Source organism: Artemia sp. Qi Xiang Cuo, chromosome 1, assembly GCF_049724085.1.
Source record: "Artemia sp. Qi Xiang Cuo chromosome 1, ASM4972408v1, whole genome shotgun sequence".
NCBI lineage: Eukaryota > Metazoa > Arthropoda > Branchiopoda > Anostraca > Artemiidae > Artemia > Artemia sp. Qi Xiang Cuo.
In genome coordinates this window covers 80,184,461-80,198,018 of record NC_142794.1, presented here as the reverse complement: position 1 = coordinate 80,198,018, position 13,558 = coordinate 80,184,461, and the positions used below count along the sequence as shown (strand labels likewise).

Here is a 13,558-nt window from a genome sequence, read left to right as displayed (position 1 = left end):
AAATAGGTGTACTAAATAAATCAGTAAAATATTTGGTTGATTATTTCTAAAGGAATTTTAGATACATAATGATCGGGATGCCAAATGAACGTAATTGCTCAAGTCCACTGAATGTGTGTCGTATTATAGTGAGAAATGGTATCTTGTTGGGACAAGGGGCTGTGTAGTGTAACTTGGCAACTTTGGCTGTAGCAATTTACAAGGCGTCAACTTAATCAAATAAACCGAAATTGCTGTATTGAGTGGCTTATTTTGCGTGTTTTTTGTTTCTTAAAGTTACTTGGAAACGAATCTTTTGGTTTTAAGCTGTTTATTTGCCAAGTGGATGGTCTTAAAACCCTCATGTTTATAAAAACAAGTCTGCAATCTGGCTTTTTGCTATTATTTAAAATATGTTTGACGTCTTTCGAATTATTTTTATGGATTTAACAATGACTTTTGAGTTGAATCTAACGGGCAACAGTGAAACTAATTTCCAAATAAAAATTTTGGAGCTATTATTTACTTTTAATATTTGTAAGATAATATAGAAATGGTTTTAGGCTGTTTTTTTTTTTTTTTTTTTTTTCAAAAAAAAGCATTTTAAATCAATTAATTCCATTCACATTGTGATATAACATGAGCTGAGATTCAGTCTGTTTCCTAAACCTAGTATATGCTAATTGTAATGATAGGGCTTTAGTGTGTACACACCACTGTATATAAATAACGTACTGTAGAATCACGACTCGGTAATATTTGGCTACTACAGTTTTGGCGTGTATAAAAGCTCCACCCTTATCCTCGTCCATCAACAGTTCAGTGTATGTTACCCTGGAACACGTATTTTCGCAGAAACTTTCTCTAAATGCCTTTGAAACCTACTTGTAATTTGTAATAATATTACACTACTAATTACCAATTTTTATACACGTATTGGAGTAAATTAATTTAAAATCAGATTTTTAAAAAGTTAGTGTTACAAAGATGAAGCCAAGTTTCGAGGTTAAAGGAAATCTGATTTGTTTACCCGTGAAAAAATCTAATGTCGCTTATGTGTCTACGTACTCCGGAGCGCTTGCATCTCGGTCCGGCTTTGTATAATGGTTGAGATAGGGAACGATTCTACTGTATATTACTTGTATACAGTGATGCATAACTCAGTGATGTAACTCGGGATCAACTATTGGTCCCAGGTTGGTTTGACTCCATTGAAGAAGTGTTTGTCTCCTTTTTTAAACAATAAACTTTGCCAGAAAGAAATATTTTCTGATCTGCGTACGTATGTCGTTTTTGTCTTCATAAATAAATTGCATCATGGTAAAAATTCAAACAATTGATGTTTTTATCTTGAGCAGATTTCCCATCAATGTATGTCGTCAGTGGCTGGCCTTTATTCGTGAGCAAACTCCTCAACAGGATAGCAAAAGCGGGGCAAAGTTAAAAAACTTGATTTTAAGTGTTACTGAGACGCAAGATTCTAGTTTCCAGGACATGTATAAACTTGCTGAAAAATTTAAGGGTTTTTAGTAATAATATCTCCAACAAAAGTATTAAAACTCGTAATGGCTATTTGAATGGATTGCTAGAACGAACAACATTTTGAAAAGGGCACGTATAAGAAATTGAAAGTAACTCCCTTATAAACTCGTGCATGTACAAAACCGCGTCTTTTATTGTGCATTGTTCTACACAGAACGAATCCAAATTCATGAAATGCTCCCCACCCTTCCATGTGATTAATTATCTAAAGATAACTTATTATCACTTTCAAAATTTGACGCAAGTTTGAAGGTAATCTCAACTATACCACAACCGATATTAGTTTTATTTTCTCGGAATATTAAGTTTGAAAGTAACCTCAACTCTAAATTGTTCTGAATAATGACAACTTATAATTGAAAATGGTTGGGTAATAGTACATTTCTAGTGTAGTGGTACCCTTGGGCACGATTGCAACCCCAATTTATCTTTTTGAGACTACATGGTTTCTATTAAGACTATATCCAGGGTATCTGGGATTCTTGATCTGAAGCCATTCCACTCTGGACCAAAATACCGCTTGTGGCCTAAATTTAAAGATCTTACTGTTATTTTACAGGTTTTAAACAAAAGAATTTGCTAATTTTTAGTCAAAAAGGAAACAATTTTTCAGTTAAGTTGAAAATCAGTTTTGTAAATTAACACTGAATCTTCGTTCACGTGATAAGGCGACTTCTGTTTTTGATGGATTTTCTCAAGTTTAGTGACTGCCGCTTAGAGCAACATCAAATAGTAATGGCGATAATACATTTCTTATGTCCCGAAGAATTTCGGCAATCTTAACAAATTTCTATAAACACTTTGGATTGATTATATTAGAGAAAAAAACGCAATAATATTCAAATGAAATTAAGCGAGGAGACTGTACCTGTAAATATAGACTGGTATCCCCTTTAAAATGGACAATAGTTGCAAAATAGGAATGATGTCTTTTTACATCAGTAACGCGTGGGATAGATAAATATAAAAATATCGACATTTCGCTTATGAATTTTTGCTGGTAATGAGAAGATATTAACATTATACTTGTGAATTTTTGTTAAAACTGAAACAAAAGTGAAAGCAGTGTTTATGTTTATACCTTGTGGAGATGTAAAAATTGTGTCGCCCAGATTGGGTTTTGTTTATCAGCGGCTTAGCCAGGTCTGCTGAAAACGAAGACCGGATCCTGAGGATGAATTTCATATGCCTCTTCAAAAGGAGGTGTGAATTCAAATTAAGCATGTAACGTTCCCTAGTCGTTCTGCACTTTTGGGCCATGTCCTACAACATAATTTTCTCGACTTTTTTTCTTATTGATCGGAAAGGATCTGCCTGGAAAAAGATACCACACAATTTTTGAAAAAAAATATAATTGAATTAAAACAAACTGGTGGGGTCGTATGCAGGGGTTTACCCCCCTGATATTTTTGTCTTGACTCGTACAAAAGTAGCAAAAAACATTCAAGTAAATTTTCATTCTGTTTTGTTAAACTTTCCATCTACGCTCCCCGAACAAAAATAAAGGATACGGGCCTGCAATCCTAAACTTTCTAAAAACTTTTTTGCATGCTGGCGAATGGTTTGCGCAGCGCAGTTAACGATCTCCTGATTTTTGGCCGGGAGTGCAATGCATGCAAACTGGTAGCATAAATCTCTTCACCCTGGGAAAACCACACTGGCCTACTTCGATGCTCGGACCCCCCGAAATACCCTCCCTTCCCTTGACGTTCAAGGGCCTAGCACAGCTTTATCCTGGAGAAGGCCCTGCAAACTGATAGCTTAATTTTTTTAGTCATAGGCAGCGTAATAGCGCTGCTTAGGTAAGGAACGATGTTGGCACAATGTATTATTTATTTATTTATTTCTTTGTTTTATACTAGGGCACTTCATTTAGAAGGTTTTGTCGTAGAAACTTCAAAAATCGCTCATTCGATTGGAAATTGGAAGGGCATGTGCCCTTTTTATCTCCCGAAAGTGTTTGGAAGGCGGCTAATACCCCTTTTACGCCCACCATTTCCCCAAACACATCCAATCAAAATTTTGAGATAGCTATTTGTTCAACGTGGTTGAAAGATCTGGAAATACTGTCTTTTAGGATGACAACACTCCCCCCTACAACTCTCAGGGTAAGGGTTGTAAATTATGCCCTGGGGGCATGTAAGGTTCTTATAGAAAGCGTTATCGTAGAAACTTCAAAAAGGGCTCATTTGATTGGAAATTCAAAGGGCTCGTGCCCTTTTTAATAGTCGAAAGTGATTGAAGGGAAACTAATCCCTCTCTCACTCCCACCATTTCCCCAAACACATCCAATCAAAATTTTGAGATAGGCATTTTGTTGAAAGATCTGGAAATTAGGTCTTTGAGGATGACACCCCCCCCCCCCACAGCCCTCAGGGCAAGGGTTAAGTTATGCAAAGGGGGCATATAAGGTTTTTTTTATAGAAAACGTTGTCGTAGAAACTTCGAAAAGGGCTCATTTGATTGGAAATTAAAAGAGTTTGCGCCCTTTTAATAGTCGAAAGTGATTGGAGAGCAACTAACGCCCCTCTCACGCCCACCAGTTCCCCAAACGCATCCAATCAAAATTTTGAGATAGCCATTCTATTCGACGTAGTTGAAAGTTCTAGAATTTATTTCTTTGAGGATGACAAACTCCCACAGCCCTCAGGGCAAAGGTTGTAAGTCATTCCCTGGGGGTATATAAGGTTTTTATAGATAGCGTTGTCGTAGAAACTTCAAAAAGGGCTCATTCAGTTGGAAATTGAATAGGCTAGTGCTCAGGGCAAGGGTTGTAAGCAAATGTTGGAGAAGGGGGGGGGGGTAAATAAAAAACGTACAAATAAACTTTCAAATGGGGATAAAACAACACCTAATTTAAAGGTGTTACGTCGAAAAAAAACGTGAGATTTCAACAAATGACTTACATCCAAGCTGTGCGAACCTGTAGGTCAATAGTGAATAATTTATTGTTTGTGATATTATGCGCCGGGGTTGTGACCCCGGCGCCGCGCCGATAAGGGAAGGCCGATGTGGCGGGGCCAAAAAATAATAGCGGGCGGCGTGCCGCCGATGATTAATCGCGCCGCTGGCGCGATTAATTTTGACTGCAAACACTAATGTTTTTATAAGTTCTCTAATCCCAGCTTGAATTTACAACAGATTTGGGCCTATTGATGAGTTAAAAACTTCGCAAGTTACTGGCTGGACGCTGGTCTTCATCGTTATTCATCTAGAGAAGAAGAAATAGATGGTAGAAACGAAATGGCTGTGGCGTTTCGGGACCTTTGCATAATAGTTGTAATAATAAATAATAGATTTGCTGTGGCATTCAATAAGATCCAAGGAATCTATTGAAAAGGAAGCACACACAAAAGCCACATTAGGCCAGTAGCCTATGAGAAATCCAAAAATACCCAAGACAATAAACAAGTCCCAACGGGGGCCCTGGGTTTATCAAAATATTTCTATGATTTCCCAAGGAATTTGATATCATTAAGAAAATGTATATAAAAATAGCAAAAGAAAACAAATTTCTACAAACTTACGATTCAGCTGTCGCAACAATCTGTTGACTATCGATTTCAAAATCCAACTGAACCAGTATAGTGTATGCGTTCCGTTCAACTTAAAAATAAAATTCTCGACTACGAATGATGTAAGAATCTAATAGCAATTGGAAAACTGCATTCTAAATAGTTTTATCTCATCAAACAGTTCGTGGTAACGAACTGTAAGTAAAGAGTGACCCGGCTCCAATAGGAACTGAAAACAATAAAAACGGATACCAATTTTGATACCAATAGATACATCAAAATAATCGAATTTTTATGCTGATTTCAAATATATAAATTTCATCAAGTTTAGTGTTAGGTGTCAAAAACTACGAGCCCGAGAATATATGCCTTATTTCCAAAATGGGGGAAAACACCCCGTAAAGCTCATTGAATCTTAATGAAAATCACACCATCAGATTCAGCGTATCAGATAACCCTATTGTAGAGATTTAAAGTTCCTATATGCAAATATGTGGAATTTGTATTTTTTTTTCTGCCAGAAGAAAGATCACGGATGGTTTTTTATTTGTTTCTTTTTTTTCTTCCCAGGGGTGATCGAATCGACCCAGTGGTCCTAAAATATTGGGAGAGGGCTCATTTGAACGGAAATCAAAAGTTCTAGTGCTCTTTTTAAGTGACCAAAAAATTGGAGGGCAACTAGTCCCCCTCCCACTCTTTTTTTTTCCCAAAGTCACTGGATCAAAATTTTTAAATAGCCATTTTGTTCCAGCCATTTTTTGTAGGTGTAAAATGACCCGCCGCAGTCCCCGGGGGAAAGGACTGCAAGTTGTGAACTTTGCCCATTCTTTACATATAGTATTTGTTATTGGGAAGTATACAGCCATTTTTTTTGCGGCGGGGGGGGGGGTTGTCCTTGGGTTGGATTTCTAAGGGGAGAATCTTCCTTTGGGAGGGAAATTACTGATGAATAGATATTCTAGGGGAAATGTTACACTGGGGAGATTTGACATAGTTACTATACGAAATTCTTTTTAATTGTCTTTCATTCTCTTGTCTGCCAAATTTTTTGTGTGGAGATGTTTCGGGGGAATTATCAGGGGGCTTTTTTCCGCGTGTTTTGTTTTCTGGGAAATAATTTTCACGGAAGGGGGCATTTTCGGAGTGATCGAGAAACCGATTAGAGATTAAGTCTTTTCCCATAAAAAAATGCTAAGGAGAATTTTACCGGGTGAATCGTCCACAAGCAATTTTACAGAGAGGGGTGGGTTCTCAGCGAGGACGGAACTATCTGGAAGGAATCTAACGGTGGGGGGGGAATGCACTTTAAGCTGGATGAAATTTCCACGGAAGAGTTTTCCGTTGGGGGGAGGGGTGTATTTAATGGGGTGAATCAGATTTACCGGCATTATTTGGAAAACGAACAGAAACTATGCCATATATGAAGGGTTGCCCCCTCCTCAATAAATTGTGATGTTGCTCCTTACTTTCATTTTAAAAACTTTTTTTTTATTTAATTTCATAAAGACGATACTTTTGTCAATATATGAAGAACCGTGTATATTGCAATTGTATCTGTCTGTTTTATATGCAAAATAACGCAAAAGACGAAAATTAACGAACAAGAGAGTGGTGAAGAATTATAATATACAATGTAATATTTGGCAGGGATAGTCACTAGTGATACATCACTAGGGGTGGCACCTGATTGGGTGATTTTTGGGGATTCGGGGAACCAAATTTTTTTTCGGGGTGACACATGATTTCGGGGAAATCCCCGAAAATTTGGGGATAGTGCAAGCCCTGCTTTATTTTTAATCAAAAAAATTGAAATACTTAACCACACGAGAAAAGAAAAGCTCAGACTTTGCGGCTGACGCAATAAAGAATTACCGTAAAATTGATTTAAAGTCAGCCAAACGCCGCCGCCTCTGCCTGTGGCGGCGTGCGTGCGGCGCTCTGGTGGCGTTTACGATATTTTTGGTGGCGGTCAACCGGGCCCCTCGTTGGTGGCTTTCGGTCGATGCGCCGGCTTGGCGTCGTCGTCTAATTATAAGCAGCTCAAAGCCCTTACGTGGCGAGGACGGAGAGCCTGAGTCTAATTTCGAGTTTTTCAAGCTTTTTGCAATAGAACATGCTTTTGACATTGGCCCTCTGTCTATAATTACTTCATTTGGCTTAACTGTAAATTACAAAAACTATGTGTCTGAAGCGCTTTTGTCGAATCCTTTGAGGATTTCCTTAAAAACACTATGTATCTGAACTGAGCTTTATTCTTAACTTAAAAAATTTACTACCTTAACTTAACTCCAAAATAAGTTAGTCCCAGAGCTGTTTCTAGGGGGAGGGGCAACCGGGACAGTTGCACCGAGCATCGTACCCTAGGACACCAACCTTAGGAGTGGCTCTGATTAGTCCTATCCTACGTTCTGCTTTTTACTTAGCAAGATAATCCTTTCTTAAGCAGTATGAAACCATTGCAACTCCGATTTGAACTAAAAAAAAAAAATAATAATAAAAACTAGCAACCTGGGATTTGTATTATTGTGTAGATTATGGAGCAGTAGATGTTTCGCTGTTATTTATTTATATTTTTTTACAGCATCAAGTCATAGATAAAGATATTATCAAATAGTTCGTGGTAAGGAACTGTAAATAAGGAGTGACCAGGCTCAATACTAATCAAAACTGTAAAAAACGGATTTATGATACCAGTAGATATAGAAGAAGAATTGGATTTTTTTGCTGATTTCAAATGTATAAGTTTCATCGGTAAACATTTACAATTGTGGCCTATGATAAAGAGACATGCTAAGAAAACGATTCCTACTTTAAAATATGTATAATGATCCTGGTTAACATATTATCCAAGAGGAGAACCTTTTCCTCTTTTTCCCTTCTTTTTCCAACTTAAAAGAAAAGAAATTTCTATTTTTGCATGTTCTCAACGCAATGTGTAAATCTTTTGAAATTTGCCACGAATTTGTTTTTATAGATGACGTTGAATCCAGTTCCGTCTTTTTAAACAAAATTTTAAAATACACTTCCAAAATAAATTGAAGAATATCTTAGAACCTATATACTAACAGAATATATACCCCCCCCCCCCTAGTGTGCAAACATATACCCAAAATTGTATTCTGAATCTAAATATAACCAAATGAACTTTACCTTAACCCCTAAATATATCCAAATCAGGGTGACAAAAAAAATTGGAGAGCAACTTGGCCCCCTCCCACGCTCATTTGTTTCCAAAAGTCGCCCAATCAAGATTTTGAGATAGCCATTTTTTCAGCATAGTCGAAAACCTACTAAAAATGTCTTCGAGGATGACTTAGTCCTCCACAGTTCCCTGGGGAAAGGCTGCAAGTTATGAAGCTTGTCCATTGTTTACATACAGTATTGGTTATTGGGAAGTATACAGACGTTTTCAGGAGGGATTTTTCTGGGTGGGGGGTGGAGGAGGGGATTACGTGGGAGGATGTTTTCTTGGGTGAAGTGACATTTCTATGAAGGGAGCCCCGGATTTTCCAGCATTATTTAAAAAACGATAAGAAATTAAATAAAAAACAAAAGTTGTTATTGAACTGCAAGTAAGGAGCAATACTAAAAATTAAAACGAAAAGAAATCATAATATATATGAGGAGAGATTCCCCTTAGTCAACACCCTGGTCGTTATGCTGTAGTTTTTTTCACTACTTTCAAAAGAGCTATATATTCTAATTAAACGGCCTTTGTGATTCAGCGATTTGTGATTCAAACAAAATTCAAACTTTAGCGTAAAGAGCGAGGTGTTGACTAGGGGACGAACCCGCTCATACACGTAGTAATTTCTGTTCGTTTTAAGTTTTAATGTTGCTCCTTACTTTCAGTTCAAAAAACTTGTTTTTTTTTAAATTATTAGATATAAATGACGATGAGCTCTTGCGTTACCTATAGTCAAAGCTCTGAAAACGCAGCCTCATGGAAAGACCTACAAACTTCCACCATTAGGCCTGTTTTTTCACTCATCAATGTGCTAAGATCTTACATCTTTTGTCAGAAAACGCTTAAAAGTGAAATCTTTGAACAAAGATCTTACATCTTTGGTCGTTTTTGTGCAAACGTCTTTCATCATTCTGCTCTGATCAGTGGTCTGAAAACAATAATGAGTAGATCATCAATGTTCTTTCATCATTGTTCTATATGGCAGAAAGATGGCGTCTTTCACGTATTTTGCCAACATCAGTGAGCTGTAAGATCTTAGAACAAAGATGAGTTGATAAACGATAATCTTTGCAGACAGGGTTGCCACCGACGTTACGTTTGTACCATTTTTGGCACACTATGATTAAAAAGATAAATTTTACGTTAAGGTCCTTAAAATGTTACATTTCTGTTACGTTTTTGAATTCATTTTACAATTATGTTATGCTTTTGAGTAATAAGGAAGTTTCGCATTTTCTGAGTAATCTATTTTTCTCCTGTGAAAGAATCCGCTGTTCCCATTTTATATTACACTGACAAGAGTATCGACATTTTTCCACATCGCGGTCGTTTAATCTTATCAAACAATCACTCAGTTATTAGGATGAGACTATACCCACTTCGCTTACTGGTATGGTAAGTTAAGATAACATTGTCTCTCATGAGCATACGATTATCATTTGTTTAGTGACAAGTGACAATAGTCAGTTAGTCACCTTTCAATTTCATCAGTTGACTTTGAATCTTGTTCCGTCAACAGTCATACTAAAATTAAATGGAGGAGGAGCTAGTTTCATTAGTTAATGCTAATGAAATAAAACAAAATATGATGAAAATATAAAAGTTTAGAACCAAATTTGGGCTACATATTTGCACACTAGGGGGGGGGGTGTTTAAAGCATAGTATGTATTAAATAAGTAACCTAATCTAGGTACTTCCCCCCCTAAACCCCAAAAAATAGTAATTTAAATATTGTAAACGCAATGACAAACCACGCTTTGCGATCCAATTCTCTATTGACTGATACCCGTTTGACTAGTTTCCTTTAGCATCTATCTTGCGTGTGTATCAGCTAATTGACTAGTACCGATGATATATGTATTATTCTTTCCGTTACAACCTCACCCCTCCCTCCTTCTGATTGGTTTGACATAATATCAGGTTATATACAAAAGTTGCTCTTTTTATATGGGATTATGAACAGCTGGTATTGACAAATTATATAAAACTGTAAAAACAAGCCATTTTTTGGTTATATCTAAGCATTGAGAAGGGGGTGGGTTAGTTGAGCCGGAATTTTCGATTTTATGCTAAACTTTTTCCAAATATCATGGTCACTTTTTTTTACATTATACCCCCCCCCCACCTGCGGTCCATATATAACTGTATAAATATATTTCATCGTTGTTTTGAACCTTGTGAGGACATTATTTCTCGTTATATTCTTTCGTGTTCTTTCATATAGTAAAGTAAAAGTTTTATTGGTTGATTTTTTTAATATTTTACTAGGGCTACATCCCGGACCATCGGGGGGGTGGGTGTATTTTAAGAAAAGAGGCCATGATATTTGGAAATAGTATAAAATAAATAATTTGATGGTACTGCTTGTGTGTTTAGCATGTTTTCTTCCGAAAAGGCCAATCACTAAATATTTGGCTTTAGAAATGGACAACTAGACTAATGCCTTGGATTTTACTTAAAAACTGATTCAGAGGGGCCACGCAGGCTGGACTGGGGCCCCAACCCCATGAAAACGTAAATTTATTGGCATTTCCTTATTAAATTATAGGTTTTTTAGTATCCCCCTTAATTTTTTTAATTAAATCATTTCCAGTTCATTTTTATTAACTCACTGATCTTTTTGTTCCATCTTCCTTTTATTTCTTTTTCACACAACTTTTTTTAATTTGTGGACTATTTTTCAACAACTTCCGAATGTTCAGTTAGTTCCCACTTTTATCAGTATAGCACAACGGTAAGAGCACATCCTGAGGCTGTGTTAACTTAGGATGTAATATTCGATGAGACATTATATTTTTTAAATTGGAAAATTAAAAATTTGAAAATATCAAATATAAGTGAAAATTCGGGGCAGAAAAATCGATTTGTTTTTGCATAATTTGATCTTTTTTATTTATTTTCCTCAACTCATCGACTTTTTCCGTGTATGCATTTATAAACTAGATAAATTTGGTGTTTATGTTATGTAAAACCCAATGCTTTTGTGCCCGTCATGTTCGCTTATATTCATATATTCTTGAGAAAAAAAAATTCTCTACTTTTTGGTTCATTATGAAAATGAATTTAATTTTTTTTAGCGTAAAGAGCGAGGCGTTGAGGAGGGGACAGTCCCTTTCATATACGGAATAATTTCTGTTCGTTTTAAGTTTTAATGTCGCTCCTTACTTTCAGTTTAAAAAACTTGTTTTTTTTATTTAATCTTCATAATGGAACGATGCAAATTTGAAGCTAGATGTGGTGAGACTGAGACAGAGCCAATCTAAAATATTAGACGGGAAGGGAGCGATTAAAATGATTTTTTCGGGTCTTTTCAAGAAGTTGCATTTATCAAGACCGTTTTTATTGAAATTTAACAATAAAAAAATCTAGTTGGTTTTCTTCTTTTCTTCAAAACTCTAAAGTGTCCTGTGTTAATTGATTTGCCTTTTATTTTGTACGTATTACTCATCAACTTTTGGTTTAAAACACCAATAATGGCAATTAAAAACAACAAGATCAGCAAAATAGTAGCCTGGGGTTTTATACACGCATCGGGGGGGGGGGGTGTCTTTCTGTTGTGCAGGTAAACTGGAAGCAGCACTTACATTTGAATAAATAGGAATTTCCTGAAGGTAAAGAAGCATGAATTGTTATTATTGTATACTTTTTAGGCACCTTTTAAAAGTTGGAGGGAGGATTTTTAATGAAATTACATAAAATATATTTTTCAAATTATACAGGCAACAAATGTCACATCCCCCCTTTACGTACCGCTCTTGATAGTAAAATTATAGCGCCTTGCCTTCAAAAGAGATTTTTCTTGCGCTTGCTGTGAAAAAGTTACGTTTTAAAAAACCTGACGGTACAACACTTTTTGGTCTGGTGGCAACCCTGCTTTGCAGAAAGATGTAAAGGTTCCTTCACATTGAAACGTAAGAAATTACGTTATGTCGTTAAGTTACGTTACGTCTCTTAAGTTATGGAGCCCTTTTCACACTATTACGTCCACTTTCACATACAAACCCATAAGCCTCTACATAAAAATCCATAATTTCGTCACTATCAGCAGCAGCGGTTTTTTTTGAACTAGCAATATGTGGAACGGTGAAGACTCAAGCAGCTCTGATGATGAAATTTTGATGCTTTCTGCAGCTCTTTTGTGTGTAAAAGGAAAAAGCCCAAAGAAGAAAAAGAAAAGAGACTATTGGGTGAGACCTATTTTTACATCTGAAAACAGAGATGCATTTGGACAGTTGAACCTTCTACAAGACATGATTCTGTGTGATGATGAAGAAAAGTTTTTTAATTTTACCCGTTTTTCAAGAAGTGAATACCTTGACATATTTGAGCAAGTCAAAGATAAAATTCGGAAGCAGGATACAAACTTTCGAAGAGCTATTTCTCCTGAAGTCAAGCTGGCACTAACTTTGAGGTACCTGGCAACAGGAGCCTCCATGACTTCATTGCATTACGACTTCCGTCTGGGAATCTCTACAGTTAGTGGAATTCTAAGTGAAACTTTAAAGGCTGTTTTTGATAGTCTGTCACCAACTTACCTGCAACCACCCTCAAAAAGTCAAATGGAAAAAATTGCAGACGATTTTCTGAAGAAATACAAAATGCCAAATTGTGTAGGTGCAATAGATGGGAAGCACATAAGGATGCAGTGTCCAAACAAAGGTGGATCTCTGGACTTCAACTACAAAGGTTTCCATAGCCTTGTACTACTGGCTGTCTGTGATGCCAGTTATAAATTCAGCTTTACTGATGTAGGCGCCTATGGCAGTGAAAGCGATGGTGGCATATTTGCAAGATCAGATTTGGGAAAAGCCATTGAAAACGGAAGCATACAGTTTCCTGCAAACAAATTGCTACCAGGCTCAGATATAGCTTTTCCCCACTTCTTGATTGGTGATGAAGCGTTTTCACTGAAACCATACATAATGAGAGCATATCCTGGCAAAAAACTGAATGATCAACAGAGGATATTTAATTATCGATTAAACTCGGTCAGGAGGATAATAGAAAACAGTTTTGGGCTTCTATCACAAAGATTTCGCATATTTAGAACAGAGATAATAGCCCAGAGAGAAAAAGTTTGTCAAATTGTGCAGACAGCAATCTGCCTTCACAATTTCCTTATTGTCAATAGAGGTGTCACTCCTGAAGGTAGCTCTTCAGCATCATCTGATGGCTTGGGAGATATACGCCTGGCCACTAGCAACCACAGCTCAAGACCTACCCGAAACCTACGAGACAAGTTGGCAGACTATTTCATGACTGAAGCTGGTTCAGTGAGAGGACAAATGCAGAGGGCATTTCAAGGCTCATTTTGATTACTCCCGATATTTTACT

The 13,558-nt window shown here is 36.6% G+C and overlaps 1 protein-coding gene across 1 annotated transcript in view; it reads left to right on the top strand.

Annotated features, from left to right (window-relative positions):
• LOC148956783 (putative splicing factor, arginine/serine-rich 6) overlaps positions 1-13,558 on the top strand; it is a 29,291-nt gene that overhangs the window by 3,882 nt on the left and 11,851 nt on the right. The gene's annotated exons all lie outside the window — the stretch shown is intronic.